Genomic DNA, 24244 nt, shown 5'->3' with positions numbered 1-24244 from the left:
TAAGCTGCTACTCGGAGTTGGGCTTGCTCGCGCCTTTCATCGACCAAATCCAAAGATTCCATCAATAACTGACTATTGGCATCTTGATTGTATGCCATCCTTCGATGCGATGGTGGATCTTATTCAACAGGCAACGTAGCATCATATCCATAAGCCAAGGAAAATGGAGTATGACCTGTTGTTGTTCGATGGGATGTTCTATACGACCAGAGGACTTTAGGCAACTGCTCTGGCCATGCCCCGTTCGCCTCTTCAAGCCTTTTTATCAGAGTATCCTTTAGTGTCTTGTTGACAGCCTCAACTTGTTCATTTGCCTGCGGATGAGCTACTGAAGAAAAGCTTTTGATAATCCCATGCTGTTCCCAAAAATCCGTGAACAGATCACTATCAAACTGTGTGTCGTTGTCTGAGACAATTTTTCTTGGCAATCCATAGCGACACACAATGTTCTTGACCACAAAATCTAGTGCTTTCTTGGTCGTGATGGTCGCAAGTGGCTCAGCTTCGGCCCACTTCGTGAAGTAATCAACAGCAACCACCGCATATTTGACGTTGCCTTTTCCTGTTGGCAAAGACCCAATCAAATCTATCCCCCACACTGCGAATGGCCACGGGTTTTGCATTTGTTTTAGCTCATTAGGGGCTGCTCAGGGTATCTTGGAAAATCTTTGGCACTTTTCGAACTTTCGAAAAAAATCCACTGAGTCTTCATTCATTGCTGGCCAGAAGTATCCTTACCTTTGGATCTTTTTTGATAAACTCTGCCCCCCAGCATGATCTCCGCAGAAACCTTCATGGACTTCTCGCATTAATTCTTTGGATTTTTCTTTAGAAACACACCTTGGGATTGGCATTGAGTACCCTCTTCTATATAAGATTCCATCGACCATGATAAACCGAGAAGATTGCCTCTGGAGGGCTCTTGCTTTGTTTCTATCCGTTGGCATTACTCCATGCTTCAAGTACTCAATGAAGGGTGCCATCCACGTGTCTGCTGCCGGAATTACCAGAAAGGTTTCTTCTGCTTTGATGCTTGGTGCGGATAGTCGTTCAACAGGCACTATATTCAAAAATGGGACGCACTTGTTTGTAGATTTAGAGATAAATCTACTTAGAGCGGCAATCCTCCCTGTTAAACTTTGAACATCTTTTATATTTGTTGGCGATTTCATATCGACGAGGTCCTTGATATTTTCGGGATTAGCTTCGATACCTTGTGAGTTCACTATAAATCCCAAAAATTTCCCTGATCCAACTCCGAAGGAACACTTAAGGGGATTCAGCTTCATCTTATATTTATTTAAGACATTGAAGCACTCTTGTAGGTCCCCAATGTGTTCTTTTGCCTTCTTCGACTTAACCAGCATGTCATCAACATACACTTCCATGTTTACACCGATCAGTTCTTTAAACATGTGATTGACCAGTCGCACCAGCATTTTCAAACCGAAAGGCATCACTTTGTAACAGTAAAGCCCTCTATCGGTCTGAAAGCTAGTGTGATCTTCATCAGGTGGGTGCATACTGATCTGATTGTATCCAGAGTATCCATCCATGAATGATAGGATCTCGTGCCCTGAAGTAGCATCGACCAGCTGGTTGATCCTTGGGAGTGGGAAACAATCTTTTGGGTAGGCCTTATTAAGGTCTGTGAAATCCACGCATGTTCTCCATTTGCCATTCAGCTTTGAAACTAGTACAAAATTAGAGACCCATGATGGATAAAATGCTACCCTGACGAATTTGTTCTCCTTTAGCTTCTCGACTTCTTCCTTTAAAGCTTTTGATCTGTCTTTGTCGAGCAGCCTTTTTTCTGTTGCACTAGTGGAAAACTTTTATCTATGTTCAAGACATGGCTAATAACTGCTGGGTCAATTCCAACCATATCTTTATACGACCAGGTGAATACCTCTTGGTTCTTCTTCAAAAATTCAACCAGCCTTTGCTTTGTTTTTGTCTCTAAGTTTTACCGACTTTCACAACCCTGGTCAGATCTGCCTTATCGAGTTGGACCTCTTCAAGGTCCTCGATTGGTCCCATTTCCTCATCAAAATCCCCAAAGCGAGGATCTAAATCCCTACCCTCACTTTGGGCAACACCCTATTTGGCGACGAGCTCACCTAATTGGGTTTGTATTTCATCGGCCAATTACAACTCTTTTCTGGCTCCTTCCCTCGATCCACCTCTCTTCCCCTTAGTAATTGAGGAATTATAGCATTCCCTTGCTTCTCGCTGGTTTACCAACACACATCTTATCCTTGCGTCAGTAAGGAACTTCATGGCGAGGTGCCAGACCGAGGTTACGGCTCGCAGGTCAACCAGAATAGGCCTTCCAATCACAGCATTGTACGCAGAAGGACAATCAACTACTATAAAAGTAGTGAGTAATGTCCTATTCGTAGGCGCAGTTCCTGCTGTAACTGAAAGCCTAATTGACCATGTTGGCTCGAGCCTTTCGCCAGAAAAACCATAAATGGTTTGGTTGCATGGCTCCATGTCTTTCACTGACAATTTAATTCTTTCCAGTGAAGACTTGTACAAGATGTTCACTGAGCTTCCTGTATCTACTAACACCTGCTTAACCATCATATTGGCTATTTGGACGTCCACGACTAGAGGATTAGAATGAGGGAACCGGACATGCTGAGCGTCAAGCTCAGAGAAAGTTATTAGCTCTTCCTCTGTTCGAGCTTTCTTGGAAGTTTGTTCCTCCACATTTAGCATTTTGATGTCTGGGTCGTGGCATAAGGTCCGAGCGTATTGCTCCCTTGCCTTCCCACTATCTCCTGCAAGGTTTGGGCCGCAATAGATGGTTAGTAATGTACCTGCCACAAGAGCTGCCTGTAAAGGTGGCGAGCGTTGGCGTATAAGTGCCTGCTCGTTGCCTCCTTGATCCTCTTGTTGAGAACCTCCAGTGGCTCGTACGTATCTCCTCAGGTGTCCTTGTCTGATAAGGAACTTAATTTCATCTTTCAACTGGTTACACTCATTGGTGTCATGACCATAGTCATTGTGAAAATGACAAAACTTTGTTGTATCTCTCTTGTAGATATTCTTCCTGATATGTGTTGGTCGCTTGTAAGGGACACTGGAGCTGGTCGCCTGGTGCACCTCCGCTCTGCTTTTCACAAGGGCCGTATAGTTGGTGAATCTTGGCTCATACCTATTGCCCTTAGGGCGCTTACTCTCAGATGTCGATGGCTCGTTGTTCGCCCTCTTTCCACCCTTTTTCCCGTTCCTGTTGCTTTTGTCGTTGCCATTGGGTTTATCTGACCCATTGGCGGCTTTAGCGGGATCTTCCTATGGTCCCTTGTCTTTCGCAGGCGACTTCCCTTCATTAGCAATAGCCTCTTCGAGCTTGATGTATCTATCTGCTCGATCCAAGAATTCTTGGGTACTCTTCACCCCATTTTTCCTCAAACTGTTCCAAAGGGGTGAGTGGCGCCACTGTAATGACCCAAATATTTCTAAGAGCTTGGACCATTAAAACTACTAGACATAGCTACTAATTTAAATAAAACATACATAAGGAATATTCATAACTTTATTAAAAAAATCCAAAGTAAATATTGAAATACATAAATGAGCGATATGGGATCCCATTGTTTTAAAATAAAATATAACTTTAAATTAAATGAAGTTGTTTACAAAGTTAAATGCGAAAAATACATAAAAACATAATTTAAAGAGACTAAAAATAACGTCGTCCTCGAATCATCACACAGTCCATTAACTCCCTTCATCCTTAATACACAATCCAAGCTACCAAGAATCCTCCCGCCGCCATATCTATTTTCCTGCATCACATAAAAATAAAGGAATGAGCCTAATGCCTAGCAAGGAAAATCTACTAACACATATAAGCATAAAACTATATCATAAACATATTCTATAAAACATATGTGTAACGCCCTAGATAGCAAAGACCGTTACACTGTGTACTTATAAATGTGCTAGACTTGCTAATCAAGTCATTATTTTAAGAACGTGTCGCTAAACATGTAAGAGCTAGGGTTAAAAAGGTTTTGGTCTCAAAAGACTCATTTCATATATTTAAACTATTATAAACACGGAATCCCATAAGAAAACAGAGTTAAAATAAGTTTACAGACTCCCAAAGGTACATGAGTAATCACTAGCCATACTAAGGCAAAATAGACAGTCTTCAGGCCTCGCGTCCCTGTCCAAACCTCAACCATGGAGGCCGGGCAACTAGCTATGTACATTCTGCTCGCTGAGCTCTCCAATCAAGGCTAATCTAACTTGCCCTTGCCTTTACCTACACCACGTAGCACCCGTGAGCCAAGGCCTAGCAAGAAAACATCTTATACAACTCAGTCAATGATAACAGACAGTTAATTCATTAAGCATGTATTCCCATCAGATAATCCACAACAAATATTCCGCACGTACATTCAGATTCAAGATACAGTCAATCATATATTACACTCATATCACATGATACTCAGGGCTGATGACTTAGGCCACACCCTCTGTTTAACCCACTGACTCCGGCCCGCTTAAACCGAGCTCAGTGCATAATAAGCTGTCCTCGGCTACCAGTGGCTAAGCCGCGCCCTGTGCGCTAGTGAAACCCTTGGCACCCTTAGGTCGTTGGTTCACTAAATGGCTTGCATGGCATAATACCATCTTTTCAAGCGTTTACAATAGGGAGCCCTTAGTCCCGTCACATATATTCAACCAGGTGTAGTTTTCTTACCTTTAGTCTGTACAGTTATTGAATTATGAGCAACGCCCCTCAAGCACGATTCATTCCCGAGCCTAAGCCTTTATCACCTAGTCACAACCAAAGTATAGGGTTCCATTAATACTCAAATATAGGTTTCCGGTTACAAAATTAACTCCTGGGAACCGAATTCCACCAAGCACGGTGGTGAAACCAATCCCGAGCATACTAGACCACTTTCCTGTGCCTAAAACCCTCAAAATCTCATGTGAGCAACCAAGGGCTGCAGGCTTTGAAGCTTAGCCGCGACCCTGGCCTCAAAACAGAACCAAGCCCATGCTGAACAAAACACGCGTCGTGGCCCTTGCTTTGGGCGCCGCGGCGCCCTCCCATGGCTGAGCCTCCTTGGTCCTTTTTCATCCTAGGGCCGCAGCGCTCTTGAACAGAGCCACGGCACTTCCCTTCGAACCCAGAAAATCCCCCATCTCAAGGCTCAAAACCTCAGCCAAAACCACTCTTCAGCTCCCTACTTCAACACCCAACAATCCCAACACTTTAGCATGACCTAAACAACATAATTCCACAGAAAACACAGCCTAACACACACTAATCTTCTCCTTTCAATTTCTGAAACTCAAGAGCTATAAACACTCAAACCAGCCATTCAAATCCAATTTAAAACTTCTAAACCATGAGTTGAAACTTACCTCGTCTGTTGAGCCACTTCACCAAGCCAAAGCCAAGCTAAGTCCCCAAGTTTCCTCCTTAATTCTGCCTTAACCCTGACTCAGTTCTTGATTAATCCCTGAGCTAAGCCTCCAAATCCCCACCTCAATCCTCAGAAATTCCAGCTTGATTCCCTTAAGATTTCAGTGTTTTCCTTCCCCTTTGTTTTTCCTTAAGAGTGAGAGAGAACTGAGGTAAAGAGTTTTAGTTGGTTTATCTTTTCTTCTAAAAGTTTCCTTAAGTCTATCTTATTTCTAAGTCAATCCCAAGGCTCGGGGTGCCGGAACCGTCCCCGAGGCCAAAAAGGTAAAATCCCCCAATATTTCCGCCTAGACATCCTATCCTCAAATATATCTCCATATATTTATTTTCATGACCCGATAGTTCAAATTGCTACCCGATACCTAAAATACCCCTGACTTATCCAAAGTCATATCTTAAGTCCCGTTGTGACTTTTCCTGCTATCTGACCCTAGGATCGTCTCGAGTCGTGCTTTGCGAACCTGTCCACATAATAATGTGGTTCTCACATATTTATTTCATATTATCACATAATATCATCAACTATCATATAATCAACATTAATCACATATTCACACATTTAAGTCAACAATATCCACTCTAATCCCATTTATGCCCTCCTGGCATACTAATCAAGGCCCTTAAGCCTTATTAGCAAATTTGGGCCGTTACAATATGACTATAAATAAAAACAAGTATTACAATGGCCATCATACTTCTTGGCGCTTGCTAGCTAGGCAATCATATGCCTATAAATTTATGGGGCTAGTTATCTAAACAAGTCATATAAATTTATGGGGCTCGTTATCTAAACAAATCATATGCCCAAGGAATATATTGTTGGGGCTTGTTATCTAAACAATTTATATGTTTGTTATCTAAACAAAGTATATGCTTGTTATCTAAACAAAACATATACTCAAGAACTAAAATCATATCATACATAAACATATCAAAAATAGACATATCAAAACATAAAAGCACATAAAATCTATCCTATTTTCCTTACCAACACCGAGATATTTGAGAACAAGGACGGGATTTGGAACACTCCTAAAACTAACAATAAGAATGGTGAGTATTTATAAAGAAAAGAGATGATAAAGAGGAGAACTAAACCACCAAGAAGAAGCTTACCAAAAAGAAACCTTAAGTTCAAAGAACTTAAATACCTAACCAAGAATCGAAAACAGCGAATTAGGATTTGAGCAAATAAAACTAAGAACCATATAGAAATGAACTTAAGAATAAGAATACATTTTGGATGTACTAGAACCGATCTACACCTCGATATTGAAAACACACTCTATATCTCACTTCCCAAGTGTTTATAAAGCTTAAGATGATAAAGCTTTTATCCTAAACCCAAGTGTATCACTCTATAGTAACCCTAGCAGCTTGAAGGCTCTGAACACAGCTTGAAGAATGAGAGAAATGGCTGGGTACTAGGTCCTATTTATAGAGTTCAAGGAGTGAAAATATCTTCTTTTAGCTTGAATAAAATAATGAATATTAATTGAAAAATATTTGAATATTCGTTCAACAGGTGCTTAAGACTCGGTCAAAAACGTTCAAAGGCAAGTCAAGAGGTTAAGGGATGAATCAAGCTCGGTTTCTACAACATTTGAAAATGTTGTCCTAGGGCCAATATATCGCCCACCCTAGGTGATATATCACCTGGTCCTATGTCTCGAGTGCTCGTGGTTTCGTTTGTGCGAAGTTGACGTGTTTTTTGTATCTCTCGTGTGGCGATATATCGCCCCTATAGCTACGATATATCGGCATACGTTGAAATATTAGAATATTAGACACGTAATTGCACTTTATCAACTTAATTTGAATTGGATAAGTAACTTTGACTGAGTCATACTACGATTTTAAAGCTGCTGGAAGGTTCTTCTAGATCTTTCTTCTATTAAAACTATTCATCAAAAATACTTAATTCCTTAATAAACATGCACACAACAAGTGTCATGACCTTATTAGTTCTATCTAAACCTTATAGTATAATAAATGACATCTTTATAATCAACTATATTAATCAAACCTTATGTTATAATTAATATTCTTTAACTATAGGTTAAACTTATAAAATCTATAGGTGTTGCTACGAGTGTTTAACTAAGTCCTGACTTGAACCAAAAACCACAGTAATAAACATACTATAACTACTACTACTACTACTACTACTACTGCTACTACTGCTACTGCTACTGCTACTGCTACTGCTACTACTATCATCTAACTAGCTAAGTAAAGTTCTGGGACTCTACAATTCTCCCCTACTAAAAAGAATTTCGTCCTCGAAATTTACTTATCAAACAATTATGGATACCGTGCTAACATGTCTTCCTCCAACTTCAACGTTGCCTCTCGTTCAGAATTATTACTCCATAGGACTTTGACTATTGGAATACTCTTAGACCGTAAATCCTTCATCCCTCTATCTAGGATGCTAACTGGTCGTTCCTCGTAACTCAAGTCTTTCTGGAGTTCTATCATATCGTACTTGAGGACGTGATATGGGTCTGACACATATTTTTGTAGCATCGAGATGTGGAACACATTGTGGCAATCTGCTAGAGTTGGCGGTAGGGCTAATCTATATGCAACTGCTCCCACTTTGTCTAATATCTCAAAAGGACCTATAAACCGGGGACTAAGCTTGCCTTTCTTCCCAAACCGCTTCACCCCTTTCATAGGAGATATCTTTAAGAAGACTAGATCTTCGACTTTGAATTCCACATCACGCCGCCTAGCATCCACATAAATTTTCTGAAGGCTTTGAGCAGTGAGCATACGCTTTCTAATCAGCGCTACTACTTCCTGAGCTTTTCTAACAAATTCGGGACCAAGAAGTTGTCTTTCTCCTATCTCGTCCCAATGTAACAACGATCAACACCTCCTTCCATAAAGTAACTCATAAGGCGCCATCTCGATCGTTGACTGGTAGCTATTGTTGTAGGAGAATTCTATCAGCGGCAAGTTCTTACTCCAAGATCTTCTGAAATCAAGTACACAAGCGCTCAACATATCTTCTAAAATCTGTATGGTAAGCTCGGACTGACCGTCTGTCTGAGGATGAAATGTCGTACTAAGACTTAACTTGGTACCCATGGCTTGCTACAAGCTTCCCCAAAATCTCGATGTAAACACCGATCCTCTATCAGATACTATTGGCTTAGGGATTCCATGCAGTCTTACTATTTCTTGAACATAAATGTCTGTGTATTGATCTGTTGTATATGAAGTCTTAATAGGCAGGAAATGAGATGACTTGGTTAGTCTATCTACTACTACCTAAGCCAAGTCATGCTGCTTATTTGTTCGTTTCAAACCCGTCACAAAATCCATGGCTATATCGTCCCATTTCCATTCTGGAATGCTAAGTGGTTGCAATAAGCCTACTGGCTGCTGATGTTCTGCTTTCACTTGCTGGCATAATAAACATTTAGACACAAATTCTGTTACATTCTTCTTCATTCCCGGCCACCAATATGTTGCCTTAATGTCATGAGTCATCTTGGTCGACCCTGGGTGAACCGAGTATGGGGTATTGTGTGCTTCTTCTAAAATCTTCATCTTAATTCCTTGATCATTCGGTATGCATACCCGATCCTTATATCTCAATAACCCTGGTCCTGATATTGAGAAATCTGTGGCCTTGCCCTCTTTAACTGCATCCATATGTACTATTAATGTGCCATCATGCCCTTGCCCAATCCGTATTTCTTCCAACAGACTTGACTGGATGGACAAGTTAGCCAGTTTACCAATGACTATTTCTATTTTGGCACTGATCAGCTCTTGCTGTAGTGACTTTTCTATTCCAGCTAATGCTGCTAGACTTCCATAACTTTTCCTCCTTAGCGTATCAGCAACTATGTTTGCCTTTCCCTGGTGGTATAGGATTTCGCAGTCATAATCCTTCACTAGTTCTAACCACCTACGCTACCTCATGTTGAGCTCCTTTAGCGTGAAGAAATATTTTAAGCTTTTGTGGTCTGTATAAATCTCATATCGTTCTCTATAAAGGTAATGGCGCCATATTTTCAACGCAAAGACCACCGCTGCCAACTTTATATCATATGTTGGATAGCATTGCTCGTACTCCTTCAGCTGACTTGAGGCGTAGGCTATCACCTTGTCATTCTACATCAGCACACAACCCAACCCTTGCTTCGACGCATCGCAGTAGACTACAAACTTGTCGTTGGGTGTCGATACACAAAGTACTGCTGCTAAGCATAGCTTATCCTTAAGCAACTGGAAGCTCTCTTCACACTTATCAGTCTAGTTGAACCTTTACTATTTCTGGGTTAGGTTGGTAAGCAGAGTGGCTATCTTAGAAAATCCCTCTACAAACCTCCAATAATAACTTACTAATCCCAGAAAGCTTTTTACCTCTGATGCATTCTTTGGTCTTGGCCAATCCTTCATAGCCTCTACCTTAGATGGGTCTACTGTAACTCTGTCCTTGGATACAATGTGGCTGAGGAACGCGAATTGCGAAATCCAAAACTCACACTTCTTGAACTTGGCGTAAAGTTGATGCTCTTTTAGTCGTAACAAGATCAACCTTAAATGTTGCTCATGCTCGACTTCATCCTTTGAGTACACCAAGATATCTTCGATGAATACTACGATGAATTTATCCAAGTATTCCTTAAAGACCCTATTCTTTAAACCCATAAACGTGGTTGGAGCATTGGTAAGACTGAAAGACATACCTAGAAACTTGTAATGCCCATAACGAGTTCTAAAAGTTGTCTTAGGAATATCCTCTTCCCGTACCTTGAGCTGGTGATACCCAGACCGTAGATCAATCTTTGAGAACACGGTCGCTCCTCAGAGTTGATCAAACAAGTCATCAATCTGGGGTAGCAGATATTCTTAATTGTCACCTTATTCAACTCGCGGTAATCTATGCACATCTGCATGCTTCCATCCTTTTTCTTCACAAATAGAACTGGTGCTCCCCATGGCGAATGGCTCGGTCTAATGAAACCCAAGTCTAAGAGTTATTGCAGCTACGTCTTTAACTCCTTGATTTTGGTAGGTGCCATCCAGTATGGTGCCTTGGAGATAGTCTCGGTGTCCGGTACTAGTTCGATTGTGAAGTCAATGTCCCGAGTCGGCAGCAACTCTGGTAAGTTGTCAGGAAATACTTCTGGAATTTCCTTTACAATGTGGATGTCTCCAACCTTTAGTGGTGTTTCCTTTACCACATCTGTGATGCTGGCTAAAAATGTGTGACATCCATTTTCTATCATCCTTTGAGCTTTGAGAGATGAAATAAGCGGTGTGCGTAGTCCTAAAACTTGTCCCATAAAGCATAGTCTATGGCCATTAGAATTCTCGAATATCACTTACTTACGTCTGCAGTTGATGGTTGCACCATGCCTTGCTAGCTAGTCCATGCCTAGTATCACGTCGAAGTCTTTGATCTCCAGTTCTATCAGGTCTCCTTCTAGTTCTACGTCCTCAATCTTAATCGCTACGCCTTGTACCATCCGCGATGATATAACTACTTTGCCCGAAGGCAACTCTGTTACAAACCTAGTTCTAAATCTTTCACAAGGTTTGTCTAATTTCTGTATCATTCCTAACAAGATATACGAGTGAGTGGCTCCTGAATCAAATAATACAGAACATATATTATTGAGGATAGAAATCTGACCTGTGACAACTTTATTGCTATAGTCGGCTTCTCCCTGGGTAAAGGCAAAGACTCTGGCAGGAACCATCTTGTTGTCCCTTTTCTCCTCTGGCTTGAGCTAAGGACATTGCCTCTTTTGGTGACCTTCCTTACCACAGTTGAAGCATCCCTTGGTATTTGCACGGCACTCACCAGGATGTTTCTTTTGGCACTTAGAACATTGCGAGTATTCTACATAATCTGGCCTATTACCTCCATTGTTCGTCTGTGTCCTTTTATCGTTGTCGGATTGCTTGTTGTCACGATGCCTTCTCTTCTGACCATATTATTGCTAGACTGATTGTTGTTGTTGTTGTGGTTGTTGTTCCAACCATTCTGAGGTTGACTCTGCTGTTTAGGCTTAGGCTTACTAGCCTCCTCTTTACTAACATTCGCCTGAAGCCTTTCTACTTCTATTGTCGTTTCTAGAACATCGTCATAGGTAGTATTTCCCGGGTTTGCTAGCTTAAACCCTAGCTCAATCTTTGTTCGAAGTCCTCTAACGAACTTGGTCACCCTCAGAAACTCAGTTGGAACCATTTCTGGTGCAAACTTGGCTAATCGGTCGAACTGCCGAGCATACTCTACTACTGATAAGTTCCCTTGCTTCAGACCAGCAAACTCCTCGACCCTTGTGGCGATGACTGCCAAATTGTAGTACTTTTTGTGGAACGACTCCACAAATCTAGTCCAAGTCATGGTGGCGACATCGTGAGTCTGCTGAACTAAGTCCCACCATATTCTAGCATCTTTTTTAAGTAGAGAGGAAACGCAGGATATGCGGTCCGCGTTTCCGAGATTCATGGGTGCGAGGATCGGCTCCACATTTCTGAGCCATTCTTCCGCCTCGAAGGGGTATGTTGTCCCTTCAAAGCTCGGAGCGTGTTGCTTACAAAACCGCTCATAGATTGGCTCCATGTGCTGAGCTGGGTATGGCGCATAGTTCGCCATTGGCCAACCCCCATAAGGACCAACTTATTGGGGTGCTGGAGCCATTTGCTGAGGCTGCGGTTGCGGCGGAGACTGAGTCTAAGGTTAAGCTTGTTTTTGTTGTTGCAGCAGTAATTCCTCAACTTGTTGTCGTAGTCTGGCAACTTATGTCATGTTGTCAACCGGTGGCGGTGTATTTCGGTTAGCAGTAGCACGCACTCCCCTTCTGCGAACCGGAGGGGATTCATTGCTCTCAAGAGCAGCGTTGGAGGCATTGGCATTGGTGTGAGCAGACCTTCTGAGCGACATCTTCAGCAGAGTTCTAACAGTTGAGAAAAACATGTTAGATGTTACCCTAATAGGCTCTAAGGCAAAAACTTAATCTAAGCAAACATAACTCAGACCTGTTAATTATGATTTCTTATGAAAAATTATATAAGCCTTCTTTATCATTAAGGTGTGTTTCTATACTTAGAAAAATAAGCCATCTTTATTATTTTCTAAGTCTGTTTCTAATTATCCTATATGACTTAATTCTCAGGCTCGAAACTCGTCATTGTTCCAAAGTTAACCATATTGAGGGAGGGCTGGGATAAGTAAAATCGTTCCCACTACTATGGCCCCTAACTCTTAATATGGAACCCGGTCCATTGATTTGTATCCACCCTCACCGAACTTGGTCATTATTTATTATGATTGTAAAAAAAAAAATCAAACGCATACATGTCATCAAAATAACAATGATATTTATTTGGAAAAAAAATCCACTATATACAATCATAAATGCAAATATAATAAATAAAATAAATAAAAAAACTAATCTATTCTGAAAATCAGGATCTTCTACATCTGATCCTTCATCTAACATATCATCATTTATTTCCTCATAGTCATCATTATCTTGAGCCTCAAAATTCCCTCGAGGAAGATTCGTAAAGATTCTATGTTTTTGCTCATTTGTGAATTAGAATTCCATCTTAAAGGTGAACCTAAGTATGAGAAAATAATATCTCATAGCTACCGGTAATTCATCTTCATCATCTATAGTCTCCCATATATCTTCTAAGGCTGCAATTACAGTAGGATAATCTTTAAAAAGTCTAATCACTAAAACATATTGCTCTGTAGCTCTCATCATGATTTGCTTAGTTGTTTGGAGGTGACCTATCTCCTTGTGGAATAAGAGTAGTCTCTGAGTGATTCTTTCTATTACTCCTACTGTATTCCTTGGCTCTTTTATTCTTTTCAAGGCCTTAATGACTCAGATATACTCATAGGTCAAGGCTCCATTCATTCTTAACTGAAAACATAAGGCTAAAATGTTAGCTAATCACATAAGCATAATAACTATAACATAAACACTTACATTGGCGGTTAGATTCAAAGCTTGAGCGTGTGTATCAAGGAGAACTTCATGCAAATGAATCGTTGCTCTGATACCAACTGTAATGACCCAACAATTTCTAAGACCTTGGACCATTAAAACTACTAGACATAGCTACTAATTTAAATAAAACATACATAATGAATATTCATAACTTTATTAAAAACTCCAAAGTAAATATTGAAATACATAAATGAGTGATATGGGATCCCATTGTTTTAAAATAAAACATAGCTTTAAATTAAATGAAGTTGTTTACAAAGCTAAATGCAAAAAATACATAAAAACATAATTAAAAGAGACTAAAAATAACATCGTCCTCGAATCATCACGTAGCCCATTGAATCCCTTCATCCTTAATACACAAGCCAAGCTACCAAGAATCCTTCCGCTACCATATCTATTTTCCTGCATCACATAAAAATAAACGAATGAGCCTAATGCCCAACAAGGAAAATCTACTAATACAAAGAAGCATAAAACTATATCATAAACATATTCTATAAAACATATGACTATAAATAAAAACAAGTATTACAATGACCATCATACTTCTTGGGGCTTGCTAGCTTGGAAATCATATGCCCATAAATTTACGGGGCTAGTTATCTAATCAAGTCATATAAATTTATGGGGCTCGTTATCTAAACAAATCATATGCCCAAGGAATATATTGTTGGGCTTGTTATCCAAACAAGTTATATGTTTGTTATCTAAACAAAGTATATGCTTGTTATCTAAACAAAACATATACTCAAGAACTAAAATCATATCATACATAAACATATCAAAAATAGACATATCAAAACATAAAAGCACATAAAATCTATCATATTTTCCTTACCAACACCGGGATATTTGAGAACAAGGACGGGATTTGGAACACTCCTAAAACCAACAATAAGAATGGTGAGTATTTCTAAAGAAAAGAGATGATAAAGAAGAGAACTAAACCACCAAGAAGAAGCTTACCAAAAAGAACCTTAAGTTCAAAGAACTTAAATACCTAACCAAGAATCGAAAACAACGAGTTAGGATTTGAGCAAAGAAAACTAAGAACCATATGGAAATGAACTTAAGAATAAGAATACATTTTGGATGTACTAGAACCGATCTACACCTCAATATTGAAAACACACTCTATATCTCACTTCCCAAGTGTTTATAAAGCTTAAGATGATAAAGCTTTTATCCTAAATCCAAGTGTATCACTCTATAGTAACCCTAGCAGCTTGAAGGCTCTGAACACAGCTTGAAGAATGAGAGAAATGGATGGGTACTAGGTCCTATTTATAGAGTTCAATGAGTGAAAATATATCCTTTTAGCTTGAATAAAATAATGAATATTAATTGAAAAATATTTGAATATTCATTCAACAGGTGCTTAAGACTCGATGAAAAACGTTCAGAGGCAAGTCAAGAGGTTAAGGGATAAATCAAGCTCGATTTCTACAATGTTTGAAAATGTGGTCCTAGGGCCGATATATCGCCCACCCTAGGAGATATATCGCCTGGCCCTATGTCCCGAGTGCTCGTGGTTTTGTTTGTGAGAAGTTGACATGTTTTTTGTATCTCCCGTGTGGCGATATATCGCCCATATAGTTGTGATACATCGGCATACGTTGAAATATTAGACATGTAATTGCACTTTATCAGCTTAATTTGAATTGGATAAACAGCTTTGACTGAGTCACAATACAATTTTAAAGCTACTGGAAGGTTCTAGAGCTTCTAGATCTTTCTTTTATTAAAACTATTCATCAAAAATACTTAATTCCTTAATAAACATGCACACAACAAGTGTCATGACCTTATTAGTTCTGTCTAAACCTTATAGTATAATAAATGATATCTTTATAATCAGCTATATTAATCAAACCTTATGTTATAATTAATATTCTTAAACTATAGGTTAAACTTATAAAATCTATAGGTGTTTCTACCAATGTTTAACTACTACTACTACTACTACTACTACTAGCTAAGTAAAGTTCTGGGACTCTACAGCCGCACTCCAGTAGTAAGGGCCATCATTTTCCCTTCATCGCCAACTATTTTAGCTCCAGCTGCTGCTCGCATAAAACATCGGACGTACTCCTTTAAGGATTCTCCCTCCTTCTGGCGTATCTCGACCAGCTGGTTGGCTTTAGTTTGGTGCACACGACTAGCATAGAACTGCCCGTAGAATTCCTTCACGAACATCTCCCATGACACTATGCTAATAGGAGGGAATTTAAAAAACCATTCCTGAGCAGTATCAGATAGGGTGGCCGGAAAGATTATGTAGCGGGCATCATCTGACACCTTTTAGATGTCCATCTGTATCTCGAACTTACTCACATGAGATACTGGGTCCCCATATCCATCAAAGTTGGGCAATACTGGCATTTTGAATTTGTTAAGGGTTTCCGCCATTGCTATTCTTTGTATGAATGGAGTGACCCTTCTCCGATCATACTCGATATGGGATGTTCGGCTCCCCACCAGCTGTTGGACGGCTTGATTTAGCACATCGATTTGAGCCTGCACAACATCTAGGATTGCTGGGGCGACTGGTGCCAGAGGAGCATACTCATCGTGCCTTTCACGCCTATCGTTGAGCACATCTCTCAAGTCGTCATCTTTGCGCCTTTGCTCGCTAGCGCCCAACCAATCAAAAACGTTAGTCTACCCCCCAGCATTCTGGCTTGCAGACCTATTTTCTCTTGGTGGGGGGTTCATTTCTCCACCTCTCTCTCCTTGTCCTCGACCAGCATTCCCTCGGCCGGAATTAACTTCGTTCTAGTCATGACCATCCCGAAAACATGATTGGCTATGGCGCGACCTGCTAGTCGCACTATTCCTCCTCTCGCTGGTATCTCTCGAGCATCAGGGGGAGGCCTGCATTGGTTAGTGGGTCCCCGGGCATTATTATGTCGTGGGGGGTCCCTGATCGCAGAGCCTGACTCGGCATGCCTCATGTTAGTAGAAGGGCGTTGTCCCCTGCTCGGTGGATTCGATTCCTCAGCAGTTTGGCGTCTAGGGCTTCGGGGAGGCTGCCCGTCCCTATTCTACCTTTGATACTAGGGATTATTTCGACCAGCGCGAGAAGGTGGCTGCTGCTCAGGATCTTAAAATGGAATATCCCGTTAAGCAGCAGGATGTTACTCCGGCCTCTAAGGGCTTTCCGGATGAGGTGGAGGACTTGGATCTGGGCCTTGTTGTGGTAGTGCACTTGGTGGCGGATCTGGTTGAGGAGTTGGCACTGGTTTTCCTCGTGCCAACTTGATGGCTGCCTCCAGGGCGGCGGTGGCATCTCTTTGTCAGCGGTCCATGTCAGCCTGCCGCTCATTCAACTATTGACGTTGACGATCAATCTACTTTTGTTACAATGCCATCGTCTCAACCACATTCTCCTTATTGGCCCTCAGATTGGCCAACTCCTCTTGCAACACACTTAGTGTTTTCCTTGAGGTCTCATAATCCATCTCCTCCTCTTCAAAATCCAACTGTGGTTCATCTTCAGCCACATTTGGCGGAGGAGGCTGGGTGGATGCAGCACCAGAAGTCTGCCCCGCCTTTCTGGATGTTTTCGCCATTTGATTTCTTTGGAAGTCTCAAATTCAATCTCTCAATGAAAGCACCAAAATATTGACCCTTGAATTGGTCAACGACACGGAGTCAGATAAACAATATAGAATGAGATGAAAACAAGAAAAAATCAAGACGAACAAGTAAACTACACAAACAATTTATAGTGGTTCGGCCCCAATCAGATGGTAATAACCTACGTCCACTTAGTGTTCTTATTGATGTAGGATCCCAACATTGTGATCAATGAACTAAGGGTTCACGAGTTTCATAAGCTCTAGGATGATTACAATTTCGGTGAATAACAACACTATAATTTTCTCTCTGAATTCTCCCAGTCAAAAGTCCCCTTCCTTAAGCCTTTTGATTCGTATTTATAGGCTCAAGAAGGTTACATGGGACAATGGGCCTTAATTACAATTAAGACTTGCGTATCTAGCTAATAATAGAAATTACAATTAATGCATAATTACATAATTGCACATCTGAAGGAAATAAATGAATATATGCGACCAGGCTGGTCGCACATAAGTATGATGTGTGATAAACCAACAGTCTTCTGGTCGATGGCCGAGCAGGATACATTTCCTAAAAATAGCCACGTGCCTCCCACGTGCAGACCAATCTTGCCACATCATCAGGTAGTCTGTTTTTGGGTAAACATACCCGATTTAGTAGAATTCAAGGTCCCGGAGGCTAGGAATCATTCTTGATGCTTTTAATTGGTTTAGTTCTTGATGATTATCCGTTATTATGTTGTGACTAGGATATACTTGTTAGGCTCGGGAGAAAAATATCGCACTTGGGGTCGCCATACGCTATCTACTCAGGACTTGAGGTAAGAAAACTACACATGGGTTATGATTAGGGCTTGAGCCCCAGTTATTAAGTATGCCTATAATCATATTTTAGAATATCTATTTAAATGTGAATGACTGTGTTATGTATGAACTATTTAGTGGATTGAATCTAATTGGAAAACTCAGCCTTAGGGTCGTGGTCGACATAAGCATGTGGAATGCAGGCCGTTATGGCGGAGCCATTTTGGAAGTGCGATGTGCACTCATCTGATTTTATGGTCATGTAATTGAGTTGAATGCCTGGTTGAGTATGATTATTACTGCTAAACTTGCTATTTGTGATCTATTGATTATCTATATCTGTTTATTTGAGTTTTCATGCTGGGCCTCATCTCACGGGTGCAACATGGTGCAGGTAAGGGCAAGGGGAAGCTAGACCATTAATGATTTGGAGAGCTTCGAGGGCGGCGTGTACATATGCAGCCTACTCGACCGCCATGGTCGAGACTTCTTTTGGAAAGCTAGGGTTTAGTGGCTTTGCCGCTTAGGACGATTGTTATGTACTTCGTAAATTTTCCTTGTATCAACTTTTAAACTTCTCTTTTCTTTGGGATCCCATGTTTATGTACTAAATCTTTTAATGAAAGTAGCCAATGTTTAACCAAAAACTTTTATACCAAATTTTAACTAACCCGGACTACATTTAGTCCAAATGACTCGCTTAACGAGTTAAGCAAAATTTTAAACACACAGTGTAATGGTCCTTGTTTAGTAGGGCGTTACATCCCATATTATAGTTGTGACTAAGGTATCGATAGGGCTTGGAGGGGGATCGTTGTAATACCTCAAAATCCCTAATAAGGTTTAGGACCTTGATTAGGAGGCCGGGAGGGCCATAATTGATTTATTATGCCATTAAATGCTTATATGCATGTTTATGTGAATTATATTATAATATGATGATAAATGCATGCATATGGGTCCATTTTTAATTATAAGGGCTTTTTGGTAATTTGGCCCATTGAGGGTGTAATTGTGTATTTTCATGCATGTGGGTGAATTATGTATATTTTATCACATTATATGTGGATTTTTTCGAGCCATTCGGCATGAGACGATCTCGGAATGCAAGTTATCGGTCTGGTCATAACGGGGTTAGTTTCGGGGCTCGGGGTGAGTCTCGAGGTAATTTGGTGATTAGAACAATGCCGGGAATTAAAGGGTAATGGGATGTGATCTATTAGCATTTGAGAATATTGGGAATAATGGGAATTGGAGGACGTTAATTATGATTAGAGGGATTAGATGGAAAAGGACAATTTTACCCTTGGGGGCTGTTAAGGAAAGAAGATAAGCCTAAGGGCATTTTGGTCTTTTGACCTAAAGGATATATATAACCTTAAGAAGCTTTAGGCAGCATAAAAACAGAGCATCACCTCCCCTTCAAACCGATCATCATCTCCTCTTCCTTCTCTTTGAATTTTGAAGCTCAAGTTTGAGGATTCTAGTGTGGGAATCAAGGCTTGAGGGTTTAGGCTTGTGTTCAGCCATAGAGGAGGATTCAATTTGGGTTCAAGGTAAGGTTTTAGTTCAATTTTCTAGTTCCTTACTTTGTTTTTGGATTTAGTTTTGAGTTAGAACTTTTGATTATAGAATTGAGTAAATGGTGTGGTTTTTGATGGTTTAAGACTTGGGTTTTGTTGGTTATATGTTGGACAAGTCATGGTAATTGTTAGGAAATTTGATTTGTGTTTTTGGAGATGTTTTAGTGGGGTTTGAATTGGATTCGAAGAGGGAAAACAGGGGTTTTTGGCTGGGTTTTAGGTAGGTCCGCGGCTCTGTTCTAGAGCACCGCGGCCCAAGCTCGATGAAGAAGTAGGAGGGTGCAAGAAGGCCGTTGGGCCGGGGCATGGGAAAGGTAGGGTTGCGGCTCGTGTTGGGGATTTAAGGATGGCCGCCTCTGTTTTGGGAGGCGGGCCACGACATGGTGGATGTAGGGCCGCAACCCTACGTGGCATTTCGGCCAGGGAAGTGTTTTCATCATGGGAACTCAAACCTTAGGCCTCGGGATCGTTCCTACTACCCGGTTTAGTGGGATTTGATGTCCCTGAGGCTAGTTCTTGGTCCGAGAACTTTTATTATTGATTTTATTAATGGAATCCCATATCTGGTTATGACTAGGTGACTGCTAAGGGATCAAAGGATTGATCGTTCTCAAGGGTCGTTCAATTATTATTTCCCCGCTCAACCAGAGGTAAGAAAACTACACCCAGTATGTGATGCATGTGATGCACGAGAAACATGTGGTTAGGACATGCCATGAATGTTAAAGATGAGATTGATCAGAGCTTGAGTCTCTGTGTTTGTGCATAATCCTAATTGTGCTAGCAATTGTTAAGTAAGCATGTTGAATGCCCTACATTCGGATATTTGACATATGATATATGCCTAGTAGCATTGCTTACTTGTGCGTGGCACTGACTTACTAGTCGGAATCGGCAATGGTGTCAGGACTGCTGTGAAGCTATGACTTACTAGTCAAATTCGACAGCGGTACTGAGCATTGGTCATAGGTTACTGACCTATGAGTCAGGAACGGCATAAGCGTCATGAACGCAGAGTCGATAAAAGATTAGATCTAATCGACATCTGCATTGAATGACTCATTATGAGCATTAATGCCGGACCGACCTCAAGTTCGATGAAAACTAAAAGCGCTTGTCTAGTCTAAAGGCTAGTTACTTAGAGCCAGAGTCAGAAAGACAAAAGTGACCTACACGTCACATGGCTAGGAGGGTATAGGACCTCTGAGATTGACTTACTAGTCATCTGACCGAGATTGACTTACTAGTCATATGACCGAGATTGACTTACTAGTCATCTAATCGAGATAGACTTACTAGTCATCTACTCAGAGTGCAGGACTCCACAAACATTTATTTGAGCTTATTTGCATGTGTGATTAAGGCTATTATTGCTAGGCGTGCACTTTATGATTTGATGACATGTTATTACTGTTCATGAGCATATTGAGTTTTCTTGCTGAGCTTCGGCTCACGGGTGCTACGTGGTGCAGGTAAAGGCAAAAGAAAGCTGGATCATCCTTCAGTTGGAGAGCTTAGGTAACGATGTGTACATATGCGGCTGCTCGACCGCCACGACCGAGGGTTGAAAGAGGAACTAGGGTTAAACCCTGTTTTGTCGCTTAGATCGGCTGATTGTAAATATTTTATTGTAATAAACCTTCAAATTATATATTTGGGATCCCAATGTATACAGTAAATGTTTTAGTGAAACGTTATATCTTAACCAAAAATTTTAATCCTAAACCGATAATCATACTTAGTTACACAATTATAGCCAAATGACTCGGTTAGCGAGTTTAGCACTGTTCAAAATGCACACCGTAATGGTCCCTGGAGTTTAGGGCGTTACAACTTGGTATCAGAGCGAGCCAAGGTCAAGGGTTCCTAAAGACAAGTTGGGCATGTACACTCGTCACTAAAGATAGCTTCACTCAAGGAATGGTAACTATTTCTGTAGTTATGTGCTTAACTACTTAAATAGAATGTAAATGCTTTACCTGCACATTGTATTAGGGAGCATGAGATTCTGATAGAGCCTGACTCTTGACTATGTGATTACCCTCTCCATGAATATATATATATATAATTGTGATATTTGCATGCTGGAGTTGGAGGCATGGTAGGTATGTTGGAAGAGCAGGGATTATGATTAATGTATGAATGCCATGGGCATGTTTTTAGCACTGTAGTGGTTTGTGATGTAGTGTGGTAAGATTGATCCTGTGGGGAAGCTCTTGATATGCTCATCATGTTTAATGGCTCAAGTTATTGACTACAAATTCAATCAGCAGGTATGTATCCAAGGCAGATAATGAGGCCTGGTGATAGTCATACTGAGGTTGGGAGTTTCAACCAGGGGTTGAGTTCTTCATCTGCCCCTCAGAATTTCCAGCAAATGTTTATAGATTTGCAATCAAGATTGCAGAGGCATAAGGAAGAGATTATGTGTTTAAAGCAACAACGGAACCTGTCGAGAAACACCTCTTCCTTTGTTTTGCCAGGAGTGGCACTAGCTTTGGCTCAGCCGAGGGTTGAGACCAGGTGGGAATTTCTCTGTGGACGATTCCAGGAGTATTACCCTCCAGTTTTTGAGGGAGACCTAGATCCATTCAGAGCTGAGCAATGGATGGGCATGATTAGTTCCATTCTGGACAGTCTGGGGCTAGTAGGTCACGATAGGGTGATTTTGTTGGAAAAGCTTATACAAGATCTTTATTTATTTTCATGTATATCTAATATTAAACAAATTAATACGAGATAGTCTAAAACATGTTTCTAAAATTGAATTCAAAGAGAAATAAAGAATAGAATACTTACAGTATACGCAGCGGAATTAAAGAGTCCTTCCTTCAGTTTCTCTAACTCTTGTATCCTCTATGTCGCAGAGTATTATCAAGAAACTGAACCGATCTTCTATTTTCTTCACGATCTTCCAATGTATCCTTAGAACCACCTAGACTAGTGTGGGAAATTCTCAACACATGAGATAGATATAGATTGAAGAAGAGAAAATAACAAAGAGGCTTAGAAAAGGACTTGTGTTTAGAGAGAATCTAAAACTATCAGAAAATCTGACTTGAGACTTATCAAATAACTTATGTTTTGACTTCTCTCTAAGCACTCCTTTTATAGACTCAATTAGGCCATTTAATTCAATTAAAAAATAAATAAAATAATAGCCTTTTGAAGCCCTAGGTCGAAATTATCATGGGCTATAGGCCCGTGAAATTTCCCATTTGATTATAAGCTCATTGGACTTAAAATCAAGCCCTGTATTATTTTCTATTGATTTAATTAATTAAATAATTATTTAAATCATTTATCAAATTAATTATTTATAATTTGAACCTTGATTTAAACTTATTTATTAATTTAGATACCAATTTATCTTAATTAATAAATCTGCCATAATTTCTCTTTTCTTCTCAAAATTACACAACTCTGTGAAACTATCCAAAATTGACCTAGTCAACTTTGATAATTCTAATTGATGATTAAATCAATTAATTGAGACTATCTAGATGATTTTATCCAAGGTACAATGGGGACCATGGGCCTATGAAATCAAGCTCCAATAAGTTATCATAAATCTAACAAATAAATTTACTAACTTATTAATTCCTCGTGCCTCCACTATAGACTTGGAATTGCACTCTTGAATTCATAGAATGCTCTATAACAAATATAGATACGCTATTAATTATCCATTGTTACAACCATAATTGTCACTCAATCCTCTATAGACGGTCTACAATGAGATAGGACTAAAATACAATTTTACCCCTCATTGTATTTTATCCTTAAAACACTTAGTTCCTTGTAAATGATATTTCAGTAAACTAATTTAATTACTGAAATGAGATCTCTATCATTTAACACCTTGAACCAAACTAAAAGGAAACCATCGTTTCACTTCTTCATCAGAAGCTATAGATGTTCATATATATGATTAACACTCCCACTCAATTATACTACCGAGTTCCCAAAATGTAAGTATGGGCTAATCCGTAGGGTAAGCTGGTAACGAACAAGTCAAAGAACTCAAATGATACAATCAGTTAGAATACTAACTACTCATAATTGAGATTGAATTGACCTATGGTCAACTATATGATATGACTAGAATAGATAATAACGGTATGTATACTTATCTTTTCACCTGTCAATATCGGTCCATTTCGATGTAACAAATACATCCCATCTTATCTACTTTGCTAATGTTCTAGAAAGAACATAACACTATAATGTGTAAGTAGATCATATCGTAGATTGGCAAGTCAGTGTAAATCCGGTGCACTGACTAATCTTAGGCCTAACTTATTTTGAACATATAATCATATTTATATTCCATTGTGATTACGTCACTATAAATAAGATTAGCTATATGCTTGGGATTTAATAGAAGTTTATATTAATCAAATAATCATGAAAATAAAATATGTGAGCAAAGTGATTGACCAAGTCAAAAAATGATTTCTATTCTTTTATTGATAATAAAATGAGATTACAAAGAATTTGGGTTTTAATTAGGGCATAAAACCCCAACAAACTCCCACTTGCACTAATTGAAACTAATGCCTTAATTTTACTAATCCCATTTCCTTGATATGCTTATCAAATGTAGCTTCTAGTAGTGTCTTTGTAAACGAATCCGCAAGATTGTCTTCAGTTGCAATCTTCATAACCTTCACATCTCCCCTGGCCACATATTCTCGAATAATGTGATACTTCCTTTCTATATGCTTACTCCTCTTGTGACTTCGAGGTTCTTTCGAGTTGGCTATCGCTCCTGTATTGTCACAAAACAACACAAGCGGTTTATCCATTTCTGGAATAACACCA

This window comes from Humulus lupulus, chromosome 1 (genome assembly GCF_963169125.1).
Source record: "Humulus lupulus chromosome 1, drHumLupu1.1, whole genome shotgun sequence".
NCBI classification, from domain to species: domain Eukaryota; kingdom Viridiplantae; phylum Streptophyta; class Magnoliopsida; order Rosales; family Cannabaceae; genus Humulus; species Humulus lupulus.
Note: the sequence above shows the minus strand (reverse complement) of the source record.